This window comes from Aquila chrysaetos, chromosome 2 (genome assembly GCF_900496995.4).
Source record: "Aquila chrysaetos chrysaetos chromosome 2, bAquChr1.4, whole genome shotgun sequence".
In the NCBI taxonomy this organism is placed as follows: domain Eukaryota; kingdom Metazoa; phylum Chordata; class Aves; order Accipitriformes; family Accipitridae; genus Aquila; species Aquila chrysaetos.
The window spans coordinates 79,801,896-79,827,274 of NC_044005.1; positions in this window are offsets into that span (position 1 = coordinate 79,801,896).

Here is a 25,379-nt window from a genome sequence, read left to right on the forward strand (position 1 = left end):
AGAAAAAAACTTAGCTAGAAGCTCTTATAGAAATTTCTAAGCAATCCTTCCTTACACTGTTTTGCCACAGTCTGTGACCATTTTAAGCTCTGCTTATGGATTATTTTAGAAAAAACTATCGCTGTTATTATTTTAGAAAAGGGTGACAGGGAAGAAATTCAATCAGACCTACGGGGTTAGTATGTCAGTCAGTTCCTTTTAGATCGTTAGGTGACTGGACGCGTAGTCACACGCACAGCGTCGGGGCAAACGTGCAGGCGTCTCTCCGACGTGCTCTTTGGAAAGATGACATGCAGTTATGGGGGCCTGCAAGATTTTATTGCTGTAATGGCACCTACTGCACTGACTCAGGAGAGGTAGCTGAATCTTTCTAACCTAGCCATACAACGGTACCATACCTCACTGGTGGAGCAGAGATACAATTATAGATATCGAGATCTGGGTATAAGGTTTAAAGAGGGCTATGTCAGTAAAAAAAGTTTATTTTTAAAAATTAGTCAATTTAAACCAAAACACAACCTGATAAGTAGACAATATCCCTTTAAGTGGAAACAGCAGCAGTATTCAAGCACAACTATTTCATTCTAAAAGTAATAAACATGAGGAATAAGTTGTCAGGTAAGCCCACTGAAGCACATACTATAAATGAATTTAAGAGACAGCTAGAAGTTTTTATAGAGCTAGAGGGGAAATTAAAGACAGTGACAAAGCAGGAAGACTAGGCTGAACTAACACATATAAAAGACAAGTTTTCTGGTTCTTCTCTCCAGCATTTCTTTATGTTCATTACAGAGTGTATCTGATACTTGTTATTTATGTTAGAGAAGGGCAGAAAAAATGAAGTTGTTTCAAGTACATTATCCCAAAGGTCCCAGAAACTTCACCTTCACTTCACTTCTGGACAGGTAAAGTAAAAAAAAAACGGATGTAAAAGTTGAGACCTTGAGTTTACCTAACTTGACATGCTGTGAAGAGGATATGGCTGATCTTACCTCCTTTATGCTGTATTGAGTCATATTTTGTGCATTGTTTTTGTTCTGCTGGATTGCCAGAGTCCTAGAACGGCATCAATAGCTCTTCACGTTCGATCTGATCCAGCTCTCGTTGAAGTCAGGAAGACTTTTATTGCCTCACCTGTGAGCTGGGTAACTTTGAGCATATGGTCCGTCCTGTATAGGGTAAAAAAACAGTAGTGCAGCTGGTTGAAATGCTTTCAACAGAATTAAAAATAGGACTGGGTTTTTTTAACTGATGTTGTCAATATTTTTCATTTGTCTTAGCAGTTGGGCATTGTTTTTCCTAATTTTTAGTGAAAACATATAGCAGGAATTGTCAAAGTATTTCACTTACCAGAACGAGTTATGCAAAAGGTGCAGGAATTTATGCAGTTTCAATTTAAATACTGATTTGTTTTTATAAAATTTATTTTCTACACTAAAAAAGTCTAAAAATATTTCTGATCAGCATTTGTGTTTCCATTGTGAGGGGAAATGAAAAGGGAACTTTGAAAGTTAAGCTTTCTCAGTTGTTCGTGTCTCAAGCAACTCTAAAACAGCTTTTCTTAACTGACAGTTTCAGGAGTTAGAATATAATAATAATTCCATTCTCTTCAGGTTTTCTGCTGAAACTTGACATCTACAGTGATTTTGAGTGTTTGGGATTTATATACCCACACAAGTGACTTCTAGTGAAATGATTCACCTGTATATAGATACACAGATGGAAAACCCTGAACACATCATTCTTAATACTTTTGACATGTCTGTCTCAAGCTTGCTACCAATAAAGTACATACATAAAGATCAGAATTTATGCCTATAGGTATTTGCTCATATTTATTGTAGCACATATATTATATACAGCGGTAAATAGTCTTGGCAAAATACACAAACACTGTTTCTCTAGATGGAATTAAAATTATATCTGTTGGACTGTTTTTGCTAAACACTGAACTGAAGCATTCCACTAAACATGGAAAACAAATGAATTGATATATTGGAATGTTTATGCATTTATAAGTAGTAAAATGATATCTTGGTTTATGAACAGCAAGAAAACTAAAAAGAAAGGAAAACCTGAGGTCTTAATTTGAGTTTTTATCACCCAGATTCAATAGATCTGCTTTCCTGTCTATGGTCAAAAGCCCAAGATGGAAAAGCCATAATAGTCATTTATAGCTGGATATTACACATCTCTAATCCTCATGGTGCTACTTGATAGCTGTCTAACAGTATTTTGATGATGCAGTATGACGCTGAAATTTAGGATAGCTTGAGATAGTGGCAAAAGGGTCTAAAATGTCAAGTGGGGATTGGCATAATTATGGGCCCTCCAAGCACTTTTCAGATAATAAATGCACAGTGACAAGAAATGGTGAGAGTGGCCTTTGGAGAGTGGGTAATCCAGTCACTGTAGAAAGTGTCTTCATCATAGTGGAGGATCTAACACAAACCGGGAACTACCAGCTGCTGCTTTAACAAGCAAAAAATAATGCTGTAACAGAGCCATCTAGATACTACTTGCTTCAAAATTATAGCAAAATTATAGGAAAATTATTGGCACATTGCCACACATTTCTTGTTCAGAGTTTAGCTTCAGGGCATATTATCCCTTTTCTGGATTTTGATCGTTCTGAGTCTAGCTGATGATGACCATTTAATTTTGTGAGATCATAAATATTGACACATTTCACCAGGAAAAGGGGCCATAGAATTATGTTTTCTCACTCAAAATTCTACTTGTTTATTATTTCATTTTTTCAGTGTACATAAATAAACACACATTTGTATATTGATAACATACCTATTTAATAGCATGCAGATTTTAGTCTGATTTTCAGTATGTGTGCAGGACAAATAAGTACGCATTTTGCAGATGCAGTGATTTTTTTTATAATTACCCACTAAAACCTTTCTAAAATAATAACAAGATGTGATTAATTTTAATATGAAAACTATTTGAAATTCAAATGCTTTGTATAATTAAAGATAGGTCATTAGTAGAACTTTAATGAAGATTCAGTAGTTAAGTGGTAACCAAACAAAACAAACAAAAAAACCCAACCATGCTTTGTTGCTTGGGATTGAATGGCAACTAAAATATGGTAAACTGAATGTGAAATCTAAACAAGCTATAACCAATTATTCCTGATGTTTCTGATTGTTAGTGTCACAATTTACGGGCAGCAAGATGCAAAAAAAACCCAGGGAAAGGAGTAAGGGACTCGGGTACTGGAGATATGTTTATCAGATTAATTGGAACGTATGAGACAGATTTCTCATACTTAATTCTTGGTTAAGCTAGGAGTTTTGTCTCAGCAGAAGTCCTCAAATCCCTGAAAAAAGGGAGAGTAATGCAGCTTGCAGTGCTGTAGTGATACTTCTGAGAAGCTGGCAAAGAACAAGCTGAGAGGAGGGAGGAGTGGGTGCCTCTCTCTTCTCTCCAGGGAGTTGTTCAACTCGCTTTGGATCTTCCTCAGGAGTGAGTCTGCTCTGCCTCTGGCTGCGAAGGAGGCACCAGCCAAGCGAGAGCTGCACTTTGGTGTCTAAGCTAAGGACCTTGAGTCAGCATGGTGAATCTAGGCCTCAATATCCATTGCGTAAAAATACAGTAGAACGTTTTCTAAATATTATCTAAAATCTTCAAATCTATGGAGACTCTTTTCTTGTTTGTTTGTTTGTTTGTTTGTTTCTTTGTTTTGCGGGGGAGAGGGTCTGCTTATTTGCTTTAAGCAGAATTTGAGGCTTTAGTAAATGAAATGGCCTGAGGGCTATGCTAATATCTCTCTTTCTCAGAAAACTTGTGAAAAGATCTAGAATTATAGGAGAATAAATAAAGATCTTCAACAAAGACAAGACAATTTTTTAAATAAAACTCTTCTGAATGTAAATAAATACATTGTGACCACATGCTGCAGATCACAGTTGTGGGAACAGATATAATATATAGCCATATATATTTCTTATGCAGCTGTGACCTCCAAATCAGCTGGACTACCTTCCTTGAATGTTTTTTCATCTCTATGCCCTCACTATTGTCCTTACATACAGGTTTCCCAAACATAAACAGACATTCTTTTGAAATCAAGTTTTCTTTTTTACCACATTAGATATAATGTCCCTACTGTGATTTTTTGCAGTCCAAGGTCCTGGCTGGGAACCCAGGCTGTTGATAGGTGTAAAGTCCAGTAATCATTTCAGTATGTTCTTACCTACAATGAATCATTCAGACTTCAGCAATTTAACTATACAGTTAATTTGAGCTGCCATATATTTTTGCTTGCATACATTTTTTTCTTTTTTAAACTCTGGAAGTAATTCAGTTTTCACCTTCTTTTGTTTTAAACTAAGACTACCAAATGTGAGCAAAATTAAATTTGCACAGTCACTTAGAGAATGATTAGTAACTTGCTACATTTACTGGTCGATCCTTTTCTGCACACTCTCATTTCAAAGTATATTACAAGTCCCATATTTGTGATTGTTTGCAATCCTTTTTCAAATAATTTAAAATGTAGAGTGAAACAAAGGTAATAGAAATTCTGAATATGTGAAAATACACTGCTGACATTGAATTAACTTGACATAGTAGTGCTTAAACTTTAGGTACCCACTGTGGACATAAATGCTTGTCTCTTTCAATTAGGAGATAGGCATTACTAACATCTTCTAAGTATTTTACTTAAAATTTGATTTTATAATAAGTGAGATAAATGTAGTGAGTCAAGCAAACAATAACAGGTCGTTAAAGTAAGAAATAATATTTACTTGTATTTACACTCCGATATATCTAAATGAATATTTACGGTCTAAAAAAATGTAATATCAAGTTAATAATAAATTAGAGAAAGAAGGAAAATTGTATGTAGAAGTCATATGAAGCCTCTCCTGGAAGAGGTCATGTTTCATGGTGTTGTCAAATATAATTTTTGTAATGGGCATAAGGTCTGTGACACCCACTTACATAATTCTTTGCTAACAAATAAAATTGCCAGCTTGAATATCTATCACTTCAAACAATGTGACCAAGAGTTGCTCCTAGAGTGCCTATATAGAGAGGTGTTCCCTCTTCTAGTCCTGGGAAACATCACCTCAACAAAGCAACAGTGAAGGGGGGAAAAAAATAGGGGATTTCCTAAAATCTCCCTTCTTTTGCTCCATTTGTTTTCATTATCCAGTCCCATGTAGATTTTTATCAGGGAATAGTATGTATGTGGAAAAAATAGCTTTCCAGAGCACTGTTGTCTTTTGTCTCCAGCACAGCTGCATTTGAATCTTCATTTCATATGCAGAAAAAAAAGAAGAAGAAACGACAACAACAACAAAACTAGAGCACATTCATCTGGAGAAAAGCAATTTAGCAGTGACTTCATTAACGGGACCCACCATGAGGGTGGTACTTATTTTATGTACCTGTGGCCATCTAACAGTTAAATGTCACACCACAGTTAGGTCTCTCCTTTCCTCCCCAGTTTGAAGAGAAACAGACACCTGCAGTGATGATTCACTTTATCTGCATCAGGGTCTGAGACAGGGAGAATAAATCTCTCCCTGCAGGTGCTTTTCTGTAACCATTTGTTAGGGAGAGACCCTGAAGACTGACTGGTCTGCGGGTTCTAGAGCAGTAACCAGTCCTCTAATCCCAAAGGCCTAAATCACATCAGATGTCTAATTTTACTAGCGAAAATTAGATTAGATGAATTTCACCCCAAATTAACACTTCCCAGTGGAAAAACCCCAAAAGAAATCTCTTTGAAAAAGAACCCTTAGATTCCTCAACGCTGCTAATATTTTTTTTGAAAAATAAATCCTAAACATTAATATAAACATAGACACAAGGTGCTGGGGTCAAGTCTACAAAAATTTTTGAAGCAACATTCAAGCAACCTATATGTATAAATATCTGCACTCTCTTTCACACAGCTGGAATTGAATACTTAATGATTCTTAGTGCAAGGAGATTCTCAACACTTAAGGTTAACTCAAAACAATGCAAGAGCCATTGTTTTGAAGTATCACAAAGCAGCTTAGTGTTATCACATAGAGGTATAATGATTCTCTCCATGAAATACGATTAAAAGTGAATCTTGCTCCTTACATGTGCCTTCCTTTCTGCTTTGTGTCTGTTCACAGTAGTTTTAACACGTATGTCAAGCCAGTAAGGTAATGAAGTAATAACAGCTTCACACATACTGACAGCCACCGGGAAGTTATATAAGGTAGTGAAAACAGGACTTTATTCACTCACCAAAACTACTTTAAAGGAATGTTAATTATTATTACACTATTCCTTTTTTGCCTGAGGGATAAAAGAGATGAGATGTTGCTCTGTAACAATCTACAGTTTCAGGTCAGTTAAAAAAGGCTTTTTAAATGAACTATGTTGTGTAAGTATATTTTTTTTGTGCTCACGATACCTGATATTTTTGTACCTTGTATGACTTTAAATGTACTTTCCAGTTACATTCAGTTTTCAAAGGTAATTTTTGGAGCACCAGTTTGAATATCTTTATTTTTTTTTATTTAATCTTCCCTCAAAGATCCTGTACACAAATTCTTCATTATAGAGCCTCTGGTGTCAAATAGATGTCAGGTAAATTTGATTTGCAGTGGTTTATTATGTTTATACTGTACTTCCTGCAATACCTCCATATCTTTCTGTGGTGGGTTGACCCTGTCTGGATGCCAGGTGCCCACCAAAGCCGCTCTATCACTGCCCTCCTCAGCTGGACAGGGGAGAGAACATATAACAAAAGGCTTGTGGGTAAAGATAAGGACAGGGGGAGATCACTCACCAATTACTGTCATGGGCAAAACAGTCTCGACTCAGAGAAAACTAATTTAATTTTTTTACCAATCAAATCAGAGTAGGGTAATGAGAAATAAACCCAAATCTTAAAACACCTTCCACCCGCCCCTCTGTTCTTCTCAGGCTTAACTTTACTCCCAATTTTCTCTCCCTCCCCACCCCCCAGCAGCGGCGCAGGGGGACGGGGAATGGGGGTTGGGGTCAGTTCCTCACACCTTGTCTCTGCCGCTCCTTCCTCCTCAGGGGCAGGACTCCTCACTCTTCCCCTGCTCCACCGTGGGGTCCCTCCCGTGGGAGGCAGTCCTTCACAAACTGCTCCAGCGTGGGTCCTTCCCACGGGCTGCAGTTCTTCATGAACTTCTCCAGCGTGGGTCCCTTCCCCGGGCTGCAGTCCTTCAGGCACAGACTGCTCCAGCGTGGGTCCCCCGCGGGGTCACAAGTCCTGCCAGCAAACCTGCTCCAGCGTGGGCTTCCCGTGGGGTCACAGCCTCCTTCGGGCATCCCCCTGCTCCGGCGTGGGGTCCTCTCTCCCCGGGCTGCAGGTGGAGATCTGCTCCACCGTGGACCTCCCTGGGCTGCAGGGGGACAGCCTGCCTCACCATGGTCTTCATCACCACGGGCTGCAGGGGAATCTCTGCTCCAGCGCCTGGAGCATCTCCTCCTCCTTCTGCACTGACCTGGGGGTCTGCAGGGCTGGTGCTCTCACAGCTTCTCACTCCTCACTCCAGCTGCAGTTTCTGTTGCCCAGGGTTTTTCCCCCTTCCTAAATCTGTTCTCCCAGAGGCACTGCCACCATCGCTGATGGGCTTGGTCTTGGCCAGCGGCGGGTCCGTCCTGGAGCCGGCTGGCATTGGCTCTGTCGGACGTGGGGGAAGAAGATTCCAGCAGGTTCTCACAGAAGCCACCCCTGTAGCCTGTCCCCCCAAATCCTTGCCACGCAAACCCAATACACTTTCCAAAACTTCTTAGTTTTGTAAGGTTCTTTGTGTGATTTGGAATGCCTTTTGTGCATATGGTTGTGTAATTACTGAGTTACATTCAGGTGCACATACCAAATAAACCAGCCTGGTCTTAGGAATCTCAGGATCATGTGAGAGCCCACATCTTCTTGAGAAAGAAGCCTGTAGGAAAGATTATGAGACATTTGAAGCTGCATTATAATTCTTAGCTGATTGAAGTATTCATCACAAGACATGTATTTGCTGAATGTAGCCCTTTATTCTGTCTCTGTGAACAGATAGAAATTTGTATACATTTGTTTCTTGGGACTGCTCCACTAGTTACTGCAAATATATTCGAGCTTTGGGATTTTTTATGAACTTTAGCAGAATATTGTCACTAGTATAATATTTGCAGTTCACTATTTATGTTTTGATTGGTCTCCAAACCAATGTAATTGTTGCATTCCTAAATTTTCAGGCTAGAGGGACTGTAATGTTTGAGCTTACCTCCTGCTCACGATAGGGACCTTCTATACTCAGGGCAGCATTAGGGCTGATCTCAGACTGAGGAGAATGGATATGAGCTTTTATGAAATCGTAACTTCTTTTCTCTACTGTCTTTTAGTTTGCCTCTCTTAAAAAAATATTATGTCTGTTCTTTTTTTTACAGAACTAAGCTGAATGATTGAGAGGCTGCTATACCTGTTATACCTGCTTTCTGGGCTCTTGCTAGGGCTGGCATCCAAAACCAAACCGGTCTGTCCATCTCTAACCTCCTTTGCACATGTCGCTGTAGGGAATCCATTTATTTGTATGCTGAGAGGGAGCCAGACTATTTCCAGTCCACTGTGCAGTTTAACCCAGACACTTGACTTTAAATGCAGACTGTCTGAATCAAACCTGAACGTTAGGCAAGTGTAAATGAAACTCAGTTTGACAGGTTACTTTGTGAGATTCACTCTTCTCCATGCCTGTGCAGATAAATTTGCCATCATGTGAGCCAGCGGGCACCATTCATGACATCATTGCTTTGATTTCTCTTTTGTTAATATTTTTTTTGGTCGTCACTTTTAGCAGTATTATCTGTGGCAACAACTATACGACTTTTACAACAGCTACCACTGAAAGAGTGTTATTTTTAACACCTTCTACAACTGATAGCTATTGGTAAATTTTCATTGCTCTTAACAACACTGTTCCTTTTTAATGAAGGCTCTGGCAGCTTTAGCCACTGAATATTGAATATTCTCATTCATTTCAGCAGGTCTGTCCCTTCAGTGAATTAATTCTCAGATTTAATATTAGAATTATGCGCTTTTGATATGGCAATTAAAATACAAAATAAAAGTTACAAAACAACCACTGAAGAATTTTTAAAATGCAAAAAAAAACAAGAAACAAGATTCAAAGATTGTAGCCTTTGGAAAACATATTATCGACTTCATGGCTAAGTCTAGAGACAGATTTTTCATTATCACAACAGTATCTAAGGGAACCAAGCAACGCCATGGCTATATTGTACTAAGTGCTACACAAATACAAGGAGAGACATTCTAGAAAAACTGGCAGCCTAAGAGACATCTGACTAATTTAAAAAAAGGTGTACTTTCTTACCTTTGCTTACCTGATTCTGAAGTTTCTCATAAAGCATAATGAGATGAAGTTAGCTACCTGTGGATAAAAGTTATCTAACGAAAACCAATAAAAAATGTTGCTGATTTGTTGTAACACACTGCATCTTTATTAGTCTAATGCCTTGACTATAAGCCATTCTTCCATAGTAACTTCAATAGTAAAATTTCTATTATAGTTAATAAAGTTATGAATCACAGCTCATTTCTTCTGAGTTAAGTGCTAGAGAAAGATGACCACCTCTAAAATATATATAAGGTTGCTGTAACCCCATTTGTACAGTTGTCATTTCAGACTCTGAGGGAATAAAGGTATTTTAGCAAAAAGTGTTATCCATTCACAGCCTTTTATCACAACTTTTACACCCCGGAAAGTGAAAACTGATGTCCTTGAAAGTTTTCTTGGAAGCCTAAAACTCCTTTCTGTACTCAGATACTGACAGGGGTTGTTTCAGCGTATCTGTCTTTCAGAAACCAAGATTAGAGACCATGCAAGAAATGAAGAGGAAAGCTACCATTCTTATGGATTCAGTGAAAAATTTGTACTACTACATAACTTAATTTATCTTTGAGGTGCTGTCAAAAATGTTTAATTAACTACTAGAATTCTAGGCTAGAGAGCTTCTTTCTTGTCATTTGGAGCATCAGCTGGGTCTCATGTAGGCATGCAAAAAGGAATAAACTACAGGATATTTTTCTTGTAGAACTTCAGTAATGGAACATTATAACTATTGTTTTTCTGCTTCCAAGTGGTGACAAGTGCTTTTAGTGATAGCTACTATTTTGGGAGCTTCATTAATTCTGAAATGTTACGTAGAATTTTCCTTATTTGGAAGTAATTAGCCTTGTGCAGAGTAACTAAACTCATAAAAAAAACATTCTAACTTCATTTTTGTTTATGGTTATATCTCTGTCATGTTTTGAACTTCTGATGCATTTTTATAAATTATTAGAGTGAATATTGATACTCTGTTCTAAAATCGTATCTGATATAGATTTTATGATACTAAAAAATAAGTAACTATAGAAGTAGACAATGTTAACAACAACAAAACCAACAACAAAACCCAAACCCACCCACCCCCCAGAATATAAATACTAGACAAAGTAAAACCACAAAGGATTAAGGGATAAAATGTATTTCTTAAACACACTGGCCACAAGATTTGATTAATGAGTCTAAGCACTGCAGGTCGCCTTAGTCCAAAACCACATTTTTATAAAGCACATTAAACTAAATGACTGGGGCCCTGCCATTTTCTCAGTCTTGAATAGAAAGTTTCCAATTAGTTACCAAGAGACTGTATTCCATATTTGCTGGTAAAAAGTTTTTAATAGTAGAATTAAACCCCAAATATTTATGTATAGTAAAGGCTTTGGAACAAATACAGCATGGGTAAATGCAGTGTGTCTCGCTCATATCTTCACTGTTTCACCATTAATAATCTTGAAATTTTTCTTCTCCTGCCTGCCTTTTTCTTTTCCTCTCTCTTTTGCTGCAAAAGACCTATCTAAGATATGTTGGTGTATTTTATGGCCCATTTAGTACCCGATCTGGCTGCTAAGACTGGCACAGGCATGGACATTGTAATGTGGACAACTTCACAGCAGGAACTGGAATTCCAAATAATTTCATGTCTGCTAATGAAGAGGTCAATGGATAGTGTTAATGTTCTGCAAAAAGGCCCTACAGACCATTAGCAGTTCCTGAAACCAGCCATCCTAAAAGGCAGAGCTTTTGAAATCAGATGAAGATTTTTAATCTTTTGAATCGAAAGGAGGAATAGGTATCATCTTTCATACAGATATGTAATTTTCATTCTTCACTTAGTCTCCTAATCAACAAGATTTATTAGTATGGAAATTATTGTCATCATATTAGTGATGTCATATATATAATTCTTAAATGTATTAATGTTATTTGCAAAACAAAGAACATTCACCGAAGTTGGTAATATACTGCAGAGATTCGTACTCTAAGAATATGATGTAAACTGTATGTGCTTTTCTGAATCAAGCTAGCCATAAATAGATGCTCACGTCTGTCATGTTTATTCAGATCATGCGTTAATTATAACACCGCTTTTATAAGTCAAGACTTACTTTGTCAAAACACCGCAGATTTCCATTGACTTCTTATTCCTATAAAATCTGCCTCCTTCCAGCCGTGATACCGTGGCTGTCTATAATTCTAAGGGGGACAAGAAGGGTACAGGAGCAGTTAAGAGAAGATAGGAACTGAATGTAAAGTGAACGCACTGTAAGAAAAGACAAAACTAGAGGAAACCGTTATGTGAGATGTCCTGCACATCAGCATAAAGCAGATCGACACTGTAACATTGCTATACTTCAAGAAGTTCCTAATGTAACTCTGCCGTCACTTCCTCAGCAGATGGTCTCCTTTTTCTTCAGCAAATGAAAAACTTTTGAGCAATAGAAATGTAATTTTTGGCCTTATGTAGCATAAGTATTCAGGCTGTTGGTATTTGATTTCTATTAGAACTACTATTTTGTTTCTACACTTCCTGTGACAAAAGATATGCTGGAGCTCTCACAAAACCAAGTAGTTGTAACCATAGAGACTTAAAGACTAAATTAAACATTACACATACACTCCACGTCATTGAAAGTATACAAGGTAAAGTATGAAAAGATATGGAAGGCTGATAACCCAAATGACAAAGTATTCATTCAAATGTTTCTTGTTCAAATTAATGATTTTGCACTAATAAAAATGGACGTGTTATCTATTTACTCACTTGGCATTCCTGCGGCTCAGAGCAGAGGCTGGTTTTTACCAGGTATGGGGAGTGTCTTGGAACAGACAGGTTGACTTCAAAGTGGCCTTTGAGTGGCTTTGTGTCATAGGAGAAAATCATGCCAGGCTGCATTAAAGCTGTCTCAATTTTTTTCATGTTCTTTTATAAATTTGGATTGAAGTGCAGAGGTTAATAGCCATTCTGGAATCATTTGCCTTGAAGCCACAGTAGCATTTTCCTCTGGTATGCAGGATGAGTCTTAACCTTTCAGCAACAGCGAGACAAGGACAAGCTGGGTCAAATTCCACCTCTGAGTTACGTACACGTAAGCTGATAGATTGGCCTTTTCGTTTACTGGCTGTGAATGAAAGGAATCTGTTGCTCTCATCTGCGTGGCAGCACACAAAGCATGAACTCTCAAGGAATCGATGTTTGGCCTTTTCACAATTATGAAATTCCTTCACCATTTCCCTACAGTTTTCCTCTGGGGGATATATTTTGTCCTTAGTAACTAAGCTTGTTTGTTCTATAGATTGGAAATGAGACTGTTGATACTTTTTTATGACACTTTTATCTAGTCATGTTGTTAATACTAACAGCTTTTTTAAAGGCATAAGGAGTATCTTTGCATCTTTCTCTAATAAAGCCCGGGAGAAAATGCATTTCTAAATTGATAATTTTTCTGTCTCTAATTTAAATACATTTGATTCTAATTCACCCTTGGGAGTGCAGATAGTGGGTGTGCGGTGGATAAGTAATATTAACACTGTGTATGTTGCCAAAATTATTTCTGAGGAAGGAAGAGCTCTAAAATAAAACGGTCTCCTCATGTTGGGTTCCATGTCTGAGAGACTGCATGCTTTTCAGCAGCCACTCAAAGGCTTACAAACATCGCCTCTCAAACACTGCATCAGAGGCAGACTCTGTAGGCCACGTTAGGAAACACTAGCTCATGCATTAAAGCTATCCTCCTAAGCATGCAAGCTGAAACATTACCCAAAAGAATTACCATTATAACCATGCAAAGCAGTTAAACTTTTAGCAGGCTTGTAAAAGCATTACAACATCAAGGCCTACACATGGGATCAGGAGCTTTATTTTTCCAGAAACTCCGGAAAAGGGCAGTAAAAAGTCATGACAGTGGAGCTACAGCAAAAATGTTTATTAAGAAAGGTATTACACTGTTCATAATAAAGTTAGGCTGCTATCATCTTGCCTGAATTTTTACTCAGTGTTAGATAATTCTTACCAACACACCTTCCATGACACTTGGAGAACAACATAATTCCTTTTTTAGGAAGAACTTATTTACTAAATTAGATATTTGGAATAGCGGAAAGAATTTGTTGTCATTGTTAAAAAATAAAATTCTCATTCATCTGAGAAAAGGATACTAATTTTTTACACAATATCTCTACTTGTTCTTCTACATGACATGTGACTTTTACTTAACAGCTTTCAAGGAACCCAGTTTGTCTTCCCGGTTTCATATTCATCGCTCATTCTCCTCTTCCCCTGATGGCTACAATAAGCAGCTTTCAGTTGTTTCAGCTGTCAAAAATGCTTCATATCAATGAGCAGCTCCCTTTTAATATCAATTTCTAACTCATTTGTGCTTCATGCTAGGGATTTTCTGTAGCTCCACTCCCATCTCTAGCACACAGAGAAAAATTATCTTCTCCTGAATTACATTTATCTTGTTACACCGAGTGGGGACCCTTTTAAGTAACAAATCTTAAATTGTTGTTGTTGTACGTTGCTAATGAAATCTGTAAGCTGCATGAGACAATCTTAGTTTCATAATAAGTGAAAGTACATGAGGAGACAACTGTTCGTTACAATCAGGTAGAATTTGTGCAGTTTCACCTGTTCACATGTTATTTCCTATAACGCTAGTCATACGTTCACCCTCACAATTTGTCTTCTGAAGTGCAGATGAAAAACATAGGGCGAAGCCTAAACGAAAGTGTGCTTCCTTCCTCATATCCTGTATTTATCTCTGTTAAAATCATGATAAAGTTGCAGCTTCCAAGTCCCAATCCTTTAACTGACCTTGCCATTTTTTAGCCATGTTTGTCCTTTTGACTCCTAGACCCTGTTAATGGCGATGGAACTCTGCGTGTGCACCAGCAATTCCCCGTGGAGATGAGTTTGCCATCTCCATTTTTTAAGTGCCTCAGTACATGTCCACTGTACTGGGCTTGCTAAGAGGATTACTGATGCAGAAGCACTGAAGCTGCCTCTTTAAGTGAAATGCACGCTAATTTAATTAAGTATCAGTGGTGCCATGTTATTGCTTTGCTTTTTGATCTTTAAGCTGCAAATTACATTTCCATCCCATCAACTCATTTGCTTTTTGAAACACAGTTAGTTCACCAACTGCATTATACAAATAATATGAACACTCTTTACAAAGAATTCTACAATTTATCACTGTTTTACACTTCATTAAACAGAAAAATGAAACAAATTATATTTGAGACAGAATATGGTTTTAATGCTGAAAATTTTATATAGTCATTTAAAATGTTCTCATACACATCTGCCAAAGATGTTAAGTAGCTAATTATAATTTTCCCCTTACAATATACGATAATGTGGCGATAAAATGTGTCTTCAGAAGCATTTGTAGGAAGTAGTCCACAATAAACATAGAAGTTGAAAGGTCTGAATTTACCAGATGATGTTTCTTTTCTTCTTTCTTGATGGCACAAGAGAAGCATGAGGTTGTGATGTTGTTTTTGCTTCTTCTTTGTTGTTTTATCTTTTGTCAAGGTCATAAAGCTTGCACTTAAAATTGTCAATCGTTTTCTGGCACCTGGCTGAACATTTGAATGCTTGCCAGATTTTGTTTCACAGAGGTTTTAAGTGACACCTATCTCTTCCTCTCTTTTACACAATGTAGATATTATTTGCATATTATTAAGAGCCTCTGGAGAAAGTTTGCATCTCATTTCTTTTTCCAGACTAGTAACTTTTGAGTTTTAATATGTTAGCAGCCAGTTCTGTCTAAATCATTTTCATAGTAGATAAGAAACCTAACCCTATGTAAATTTAATTCATTGACTAAATAGAACTGAGTATTAATTCTATGACACTAGCTAAAAGGAAAAAAAAAAAAAGCAAGGAAGAAAATCATTCAGGAATCTAAATAGTAAGTAGTCCTTGGGAGAAAATGATATGTGCCTGATCAGCATGATGAGGCATAAACTAGCAGTATGATTTTGGAACATTAATCGTATTTATACATACATATATGTTTTAGCATCTGTTTCCAGTAGTACTTGGACAAGACTTGGACGAGAAATTTAATAAGAGATTTTCAAAATGACATTTCAGAAGATGTTATTATTCTTCTGATATTACCATTAAAAGCACCTTTACACACATTGACTTTGTTGTGTATGCCAGCCTGCCACGCTGTACTGTACTGAAGCTGCCATTCAGGTTCAGGGCGTATTGGAAATACGTATACACCACTATGAAGACCCTGAGTCCATCTCTTCAAAAACCCTCCCTGTTAACATCGGGGGGTCCTGTCAGGTTCTCCCAGAGATGTCTCTTCTCCAGGGTCGCCTCACAAGGCAAGTGCTCCAGATCCTGTCCATTCTGGTGGCCCTTCAACAGACTTCCTTCAGTTTATTGCTATTTTTCTGTTACTGAGCAGCCCAAAAGAGGCATTCAACAGAGGAGACTGAGAACAAGGCTCCGCGGCTAGGTGAAGGCAAAGCCGAATGGTAACTCTGCTCATTTTCTGAGCAAGCTCTCTTTTGGAAGCAGTTGAAAACCTTAACCAGATTTTTTGCACGTGTACTATCATTGAACTAACATAGCTTCACCAAAGAGGTGGCTTTAAATCCTAAAGTCTAAGCGAAAGTCATAACTTTATAGAAATAAGTACCTCCTTCAGATGGCCTTATTGTTAAAGCACACTGGCTCAGAACTCAGATTCATAACCCAAGTTCAACATGAAAGAAATCTGATGGAAGAGGAAGGATCTCAACTAGGGCTCTGACAGACCTGCTGAGGATGATAATTCTTAAAGAAAGAACTACCCAGGCTGAGAACCATCGCTCTCTTCTCTCCATTATACCTTACACTGGGGAAGGGTCGACGTCTTGAATCAGGTTCCTAGCTTTCCTGGAGATTCTAGATTCTGTCTGTAAAGAGATTTTGACTGTCTGCCAGGGTATTTGCTGTAACTGGCAAATATTAATAGCAAGCAGTTCTACAAAAGTTATACCTAAATGTATCTATAGGTACATGCACATTTCCTACTGAATCATTATGTGCGTAGAGTGAACTATTCAGTGACCCTGAAACAAAGATGCGTGAACTGTTTGTGATATCAAAATGTTAGATTCTTCATCAGGAAAATACAAATTTAAGGACATTCAAGCAAAATAAGGGATTTTAACAGCCTACCCCAAAAAGCACAAGCACAAGATGACTGAAGGAGCCTTTAAAGTGTAAGCACAGGCTGATAACAGAGATGATGCAAATCTCAAATGGACAGGTACTGGTCATTAAGGGAATGAAGTCTTGGGACCTGGGTAAAACAGGGCTTAAGAATAACAAAGAACAAATGAGTACCCAACAATCACAAAAGATACCAGGTACAGAATTGCTGTCATAAAACAGGGAATTTGCAGGCCAGTGAATAAATCTTATGTAAATGAACTATATTATCCCATATATAAAAAGTAACCCCAAAAGGACTCAAGAAAAGAGAGGAAGAAACCTCTAAATACAAAACTAAAAAGAAAGGAATAGGTAGGAAAAGGATGATTCAAATTAAAGAGTTCAAACTCTCATTTAGAATGTAAATGGGTCACAGCAAAAGAACAATGTATGTATGCTGAATGCTTGAAAAATGAGAATAACTCAGACAAAGGAAACTATACTTTTAAACAATATAATTCATCTATAAACTTTAAATGGTTAAATAGATACTGTGTTTTGTTAGTTATTTTTTTGTTCATTAAGTCATTTTCAATTAATTTTAAACAAATTTGTAATTCAATACATTTTCACTAAATTCCCTCTGAAAAAATCTTTCCAAAAAAAGAGGAAAATGAAGAAAAAAATCATAAATTACAAACCCCTGGTTTATTTTTCCAGAGATTCATATTTTTCCAGCCAGCATTTGGGCATAGCTGAACTGTTGATTTTCATTTCTCTATCCAGAAACATGCACAAAATCCCCAAGGAATGGGTTTTATTTCTCATCTTTCTGAGGACTAAATCTCTAGTCCAATGGTATCCTACACCAAGATACATGTACAATCAGTGAAAAGAGGCTCAAATCTTGAGAGGGGAATTGTTGTATTTTAAAATGGGACTCAAAACTAAACAAGACTAAATAGGATTTGGAGGTATCTATCCCTTCCCAGTCATAGACGAATCTTAAAGCAGGTGTGTAGCTTCTACATGACAAAAGTTGGATAAATGCATCTTATCTGCAAAGTATTTACATGCAGTAAACCATGAGTCTACCATGATATATCAACAAGTACTTAAGCTGTTTAAAATACAAAATGTTGTAAATGCAGCTTCCCTCCACCCCCCCCCCCCCCAAAATAATAAAAGGTAAGAAATTCTCTAAGAAAAGGTACATTTTAAGTGGGTTTGTATCTGTTATTTTTACTTCACCTTATGTAGCTTTCTTGTTGAAGATAGCACAGTAGGATTTTCAGTGTCCAGTTTGATGTCACTCACTTGCTGGATGATTTTGAAGATAACTTACATCCAGTTCTAATCTTACCACAAAAAAAATTTGGATGCTAAAGGTGTCTGGCATATGGAATTCCCTTCGAAATTCAAGGCTATGATTCAGTGATCAACAGTAAGAAAAAGAAAGAGAAATCTACCTGGTGTTTTTCCTGAGTCTGAAGAATTCAATTGGCACCTAGCTGCACTCTTACAGGGAGGTTTTTATCGGAGTTGGATATCTCAGTCACATTTTTGTCATAGCCATAAATAAAGCTTACTAGATTATTAGGTCTGTCCAAATCCAACACCACAATAAATCAGACCAGGATTTTAAGCAAAAAAATCATCCTGCATTGCCATCTTATACATACTGGTGTACCGTTACACCATTCTCCTTCAGGTATTTTCAATTCAAGTAGATTTTCAGTATGTTTCACACACACATACTCAGTGGACAAGCAAAAACAGAATAATACAGTTAGTGGTCTATCACCACCCTGACTGACATACTTTGGTGCAAATGGCCTGAAAAATAGAAGAGAATTACTCTGGGATAAGCTTTGCAGACTGTTGTATTACATTAATGCTCTGCTAGCCTTGGCATAGAAAGAATGACAATGACAGTGCCCAAGCAGCAAAAGAAATATGTCAAAGACATATGGGATCATCTATAAAATGCTGTAGATCTTCTGGCTTTTGCACTCAAGACACAGAAAAATTAGAAATATAACTGAAAGTAGTTTCCCAGGTTGCTTAAGTTAAATCAGTGTTATTGGAGATCAGGAGAGAGAGGTGGCTTAAAGCCACCTTTGTGATCAATATTTGCTGCCCCTGTTCCAATTATACCACTACTTCTAGAAAAATATGTCAAGACACAATTTCAGTCTTTACATATGGCACACAAATTGCCTGAAACCGTATAATGCTCAGCATTTTCTCTGTCCAGCATAACTAAAGTAGTTGGACTGGAAGCATATTGTGCCATTCACAGTCAGGTGACCTGCAAAGTAAAGAACAGCTTAATTTATGCTAGAGAAGCTTAAAGATTATCAGCATGATGAATAAGAGCTAAAAATAGATGAGGGTATTTTAGGGATCTGGGTGAAGCCCTTAAAGAGAGCTTCACTGAATATAAAATATCACCAAACAAACTGTGTCCCTTGCTTTTCTATGGGGACAGAAAGACCCCACTAGATTTCCTTACCAGGTTTTGTGTCTTTTTTATGATTTTCTTTTTTTTTCATAAGGGTAAAAGGTATGTGGTCACTGTAGTGGTTTTATTTTTAATATAATTTATTTATTGTTCATGGATGGACTTGACTATACATTTGAATTATAGTTTGTGTCAGCAATAGGTATAAGTGTAAAATATACAATCGTGCAAGCTCTGCAATTCCTGTACTGGATCTTATCTTGAAGAAGCTCAACCTCCAAGATCACAAACTCCACACACATAAAAAAGAAAATTACGGTGTAGCTGCCTGAAATATGTTTCATAGTATAAGGCAAGTACAGGGGGAAAAAAAAAGGGTAAAAGAGTCCAAGGAATGGAAGTAAATAATTTTGCTCTATATTTTATCTTAAATAATACTAAACTTATCATGCACAGTTTGGGCCTAACAAATTATTACTCTTGATATAAGCTCAAAACTAGTAAAGATGCCCATTGAAATAAAATTACAAAGATGTGTCAATATTTTCTTTGCTCAGTGTCCAGAAAAACTCATTTATGGTTGGACCTGGTGATCTTAAAGGTCTTTTCCAACCTAAATAATTCTATGATTCTATGATTCATGGGGAAAACTGCTAACGTTAGGAAAAATGCTATTTTGAGTGAGGAGGGTAGGGAAGTTCAGGGGAAGAGGAGAACATGGGAGAGGATGAGCACTTCTTTAGGGCATGCAGAGAAGGGATTGTGGGAAAAGATTTGAAGGGTGAGCAACAGTGGGAAAGAGATGCTCCTTTCTCACAAAGCCTCCCTCCTTGAAGGATTTCTGAGACAGAGAAATGCCGGAGTTGAAGCAAAATGGAGGAAAACTCCTATGATGGCAGGGAAGCCATTACTTTACCTTTACAATTCAAGGCTTTCTTTGGAAATCAAACAGAGATAAAACTAATAGAGTAAGATGTTATTCTGTTTAATGCAAAGTGAGGGGATTTCTTCCAGTGGACACATATATCTTCCACAGATATATGGTGTAGCAATTCTATATAGTAGGGGAATACATGGAACGCATGGATTTCACTATTAGAAGGTTCAATGACTTTGGGAAAAAAATAACTTATAACTGTTTAAACCTAGAAAAGGCTTCTATTCTGGAAGCATCCTGTGTTTTGCCCTCTATTTCCTTCACTTCTATGAAGGTAATATTTCTTGTAAAAAGCACTCTATCATTAGCTTTTGATATGTCCCAAAAGAATGTGATTTTTCTGTATTACAAAATATATGACAATAATTTCTCAATTCACAGTATACTTCAGTGATGACTACTTACTACTTTGTAGAATAAGAAACAAAAAATAAATTAGTAGCAGTAAAAAGTATACATATATTTTAAATAAAGTACTCCTGCTTCTGATATGGATATGACAGAAAAATGTTTGACATTCTTAGATAGTGTAAAATGGTACGGTTTTGTTGAAATAAATGAAGTGACACTGATCTACACATTTGTGGATCTGTTCCACAACTTCTATCTACTTTTCAACAACAAATATCAGTCATTTTATTTTTGATTAACTTTTTTTTGGGTGTATGGACTATAAACACAACTTGTTTAGTCATCCATCTGGTATGACAGATGGTGGACACGATCAATGAATGCAATGAAACATGGCTGTAGCAAGCTAAATATTTAATAATTAATAGCTTAAATAAAACCAGCGCTCAAATCAACTTGACTAGTGCAACTTAGACACTCTTACAGAAAAAAAAAGTTAAATATTTCATTTTTCTAAGAAAAATAGTGGTTTATCAGTATCTCAGATACCTTATAAGAATTGACAATAACTAGGAATAATAGGTCTTATGAATAGACATAACAATAATGTGTTAAAGTCTCTTCATACCATAACAGGGATAAAGAGGAGCAGATATACGAGTGGAGCCTTACAGGAGCAGTGCCTCTTGAGTGAGCTCTCAATAAACATATGCAAATTAGGCCAGCAGGTAAACAATCACTGTTTGCTTCATACACCCACCACCACCACCACAAGTGACGACGTTTCCATCAGCCACAGTCAGCTCTGTACCTGCTGATGGGACCCCCGCACAATTATTTTGTTTCCCCAGTGCTCTATCAACCTTTAACATGCTTTAAGGAAGATCCCCAAGTTCCTCCTCTTCCTCCCCACCACTGGGAGCTCTCCTGCTTTAGGTGAGCTGGTGCAATTTACTTTTTCTTTTAATGGAGAGGGACCAAGGGGTGGGAGAGCGGGCACGCCGCAAAGTGAGTCAAAGCAGACTAAAAATGTTATGTGGAGCAGGGAACTGGGGTCCAGAGATCTTGGGAAGCTTTGTGTTTCCTGCATGTGGTGACTAGGAGGGAAGTTCAGAGAAACAGCTGGCAGATTGGCTGTATGAACTCTGCTGGGAAGACAAACACTGAAAATGTGAGGAAAAAAATACCCTTTTTGATTTTTTTTTCCAATAAGAGGCAACCATCAGGAATTCTTGTAGACAGGCAGTCCCTGAACAATGTAGGAGATGACTGGCAAAATTGTTTCTCTGATTACCCAGTAAAAATGAGAGTGAATAGGGAAACAAAATTAATCATATACTGTAAAACAAGACCTGGAGTGGCTGAAGTAAAAAAGGAAAGGACAGTTATAGCCCATTGTAAATAAAGACTGTGTCTTTACACAAGTATTTTCTTCTCTGCTCATAAAGCACCAGTGACTTTGTTTTACATGACAAAGTGTAGTTTTATGTGTAGTTTTGATATCCTCTCCATTAACTAGGGTATTTTAGGGCAACTGAAAAATGAGGGGTTTTTGATTGCAAGTCTGTGCATCAATCTGCAAGGAACACATTTCAGTCTAAAATAAAGATGACTTGGGAGAAGTGACAGTGATTTGGAAAGTAGCTTATTAAAAAGTTAAGTTACCAAAGGAAAATAAGAACTATATTAGATGGATTACTAAAAACCACAATCAATATAATAATGAGGCTCTGTGAGCTCTGGACACTGGCAATGTCAGAGTGTTGAATTCCCTCTCTGAATTTAAGCCTAGTATAGTCTGTCTGTTTCTACTTATGAAACTTCAGACAGATGTTTTAACGTTGCTTTATTCTGCAAAGTTCCTAAGTTCCTGTTACAAGATGAGTAATTCCTTTCAAAATAGCTGATTGTATCTGAAAACAAGCAATCAAACAAAAATCACTGTTTTCTATAATTATTTCTGCTGTTCTAGTATTAAGATTTGAGGGTAACCTGTGACAGCAGCATGGTGACGTTGTATTTCCACTTATGCTCTCCACTTAATATCTATGAACGTCAGTTGACAGAACCTTTAACTGATCATTGCATTTTGAAATGAAAATCCCGATTCAGCATTTGGTAAGAATTTTGATTTTATAAATCAAATCAACAATTTCTTGTTTTCAGTTTTCTATATACTAACAGCAATTTAGCCTATATTCTCTTCTTCATTTACTACCACTACTACTAATTGTAACAGCACAAAGAAGTGACATAGGAAAGCTAATGGTAAGATCAAATTCCTACAGACTCTTACATCTGCACCATCACACCATGAATAAGCTTGAGTGACAACATGTAAGGTCATATTCAGAAATACTGGACTGGGAACTTTGCGCATATGTAATGTGATTTAGGTTTGCTTTTTCAGAATTCACTTTTCCCTTTCTGAGATCCTCTTTCAGCCCATAATAATCTATGAACAACAAAATTAAAAACTTATCTGCATAAGCCATTATCATTATAATTATTTAACTTATTAGTTTAATAAATAAGGATTGAATTTCATATTTTAAAATATGAAAGAAGATATATAGACCTTTCTGATTAATCTGATTTTAATGTGTGCTCAGATGAAGTACAGAATATCCTATGAGAGCCTCATTAATCTTAATAGATTGCTGATTATGCAGGTGGCAATCATTAGACGGACCTATCTGACCTATTTCCCTGTGTGCCATTGGCTGCTAGAAGATAAGCCTCTATTCCATTAATGTCCATGGCTAAAACTTCTGCAACTGTAGTGCCGCAATATCAGATCCTCAGTTAACCAACAGAAAGAGTAAGGACTACAATTTACAGAACCGTGTATAGGGTCTGGCTGGCGTGGAATTAATTTTCCCCAGAACAGCCCTCGTAGTGCCGTGCTCTGTATCGGTACCTAGAAAGGTGTTGATAACACACCGGTGTTTTGGCTACTGCTGAGCGGTGCTCGCACGGCGTCAAGGCTGTCTGTCCAGCATTTCCCCCCCATCACCGGCAGGCTGGGGGTGGGCAAGATCTTGGGAGGGGATGCCGCCAGGACAGCTGACCTAAACTGACCAAAGGGATATTCCAGACCATATGATGCCTCCTCAGCAATAAAAGCTAAGAGAAAAGGAGGCGGGGGGAGGGGGGGGGGCATTTGTTATTACAACATTTGTCTTCTGGAGCAACTGCTACATGTACTGAAGCCCTACTTCCCAGGAAGTGGCTGGACATCGCCTGCTGATGGGAAGTAGAGAATGAATCTTTTGTTTTCCTTTGTGTCCACGCACAGCCTTTGCTTTTGCTTTATGAAACTGCCTTTATCTTGACCCACGAGGTTTTTTTTTTTCCATCTTATTTTCTCCCTTCCCCATCCTGCTGAGGAGGGCAGTGATAGAGCGGCTTGGTGGGCACCTGTTGTCCAGCCAAGGTCAACCCATCACAAACTGTAAGCCAAGATTTTCAAAACAGTTGCCTGTAGTTAGTTTGAAATTTGATTCTAGAGAAAGCTCTCAATGTTCCCAGGCTTGTAAAAGTTAGGCTACTGATGTCAGAATGTGGCATTTTAAGGGAAGCCTAAGAAATTCAGTTCTGAAAATCTGACTTCTTTTCAGTAACAACTTTAGTCATCCATCAACTTGATAGAAGGACTAACTCAAAGCCTGTCAGAAGACAGACGAATACAAATTTGTTGCATTAATTTCTTTTATCTTCATCCTTTTGTGGCTAAATGCTGTTCTCCCCAAGTGCTGTCCTCTCTTAGCAGCTCAGGGAACTGAGATCAGGCGAACTCCCCCAGCCTTGCGAAGGAGCTGCGGTGGCTTGCTGGGTGCTTTCTTCAACTTGCCAGAGCAAAATGCAACGCGTAGCCCCACAGCATGCAAAGCTACGGAGAGATGTCAAGGAGAACATTGTTTGCTTCCAGTTCTTTCCCTTCCTTCTCAGCTGCTGAGGGGAGCCACTATGCACATAGTTTCACTCCCTCAGAATTACAGAATTCAATGAACCTAGGCAGTGAGGCATGCGTATCCTCCGCTACGCTGAACAGGCTGTTTTGTGCGGGCTCTCTGTGCAAGGGTAGTGCTTGGAGAAACTCTTGCCATTGCTGAAGGCTGGGAATAGATCCGTGAATTGAACGTCTCTGTCTCTGAGACCTGGAGTTTTGCTACCCCTCCATTAGTTGCCCCTACAAACAGTGGCCCGTTTTTTTCTATTTTTATCTAATGACTGCCCTGCTTCACTGTCCTGCAACCTTAGATGAAACCCTCAGGTCTAGTATTTACATCAGATTTGTTTAGCCAGCCAATTAATTGTATGGTTTGATATTCAGGAGATAGCAGTTCCTTGAAAATCCCAATTAACGTGAGCTGAATACTATCTTCTGTCTTTTAGATCAAGGTGCTTTTGTATGCCCGGTTTCAGAGGTTGTGCAGCTGCACGGCTCTGGTCTTACTATGTGATGTGAGAAAACATGTGGCTCTGGACAGTGTTTTGAGAGGAAACAGCACCACAGTAATTTCACATTTTTCTGAAAGATTTCACAACAGCAATCGCCATGCACATGAGTCTATAACTGGTATCTGAGTGTGAACTGTACTCCAAAGAGCTTTGCTGATGAAACCAGTGAAATGCATAAAATAATGAAGCTCTGAAGAACAGAAACAGGAAGATCTGTTGACATACGTTATTGGCACCTTAAGTAAAACACCCACAGGCGTATTATTTTATAGGCTATATTGGCAGAACTCGGCAGTCATTAAAAGTGAAACCAAAGAATCCTGTCCTCATTGCATGCTGACGTAAAGTGAATAATGCGAATATATTTCTGAGAATAGTCCAGTAACTGCTTCTAAACTCATTGTTGACTCCAGAGCAGGGGTCAGGAATCAGAGTCGCAGTGAGTGGTGTGTATCGTCGAACTGTGTAGCTCTTTGCCAAACAATACCAAAGGTCATGTATTTCCCCTTCTTAGAATATACCTCCCATTTACCTGTTAAAGGAAGTGAAAAGATTTTTGCAAACAGTGATATTCCCAAAAAGATTTTTTTTTAAATTCATTTCCAGTCCTAGATTTAACATTCA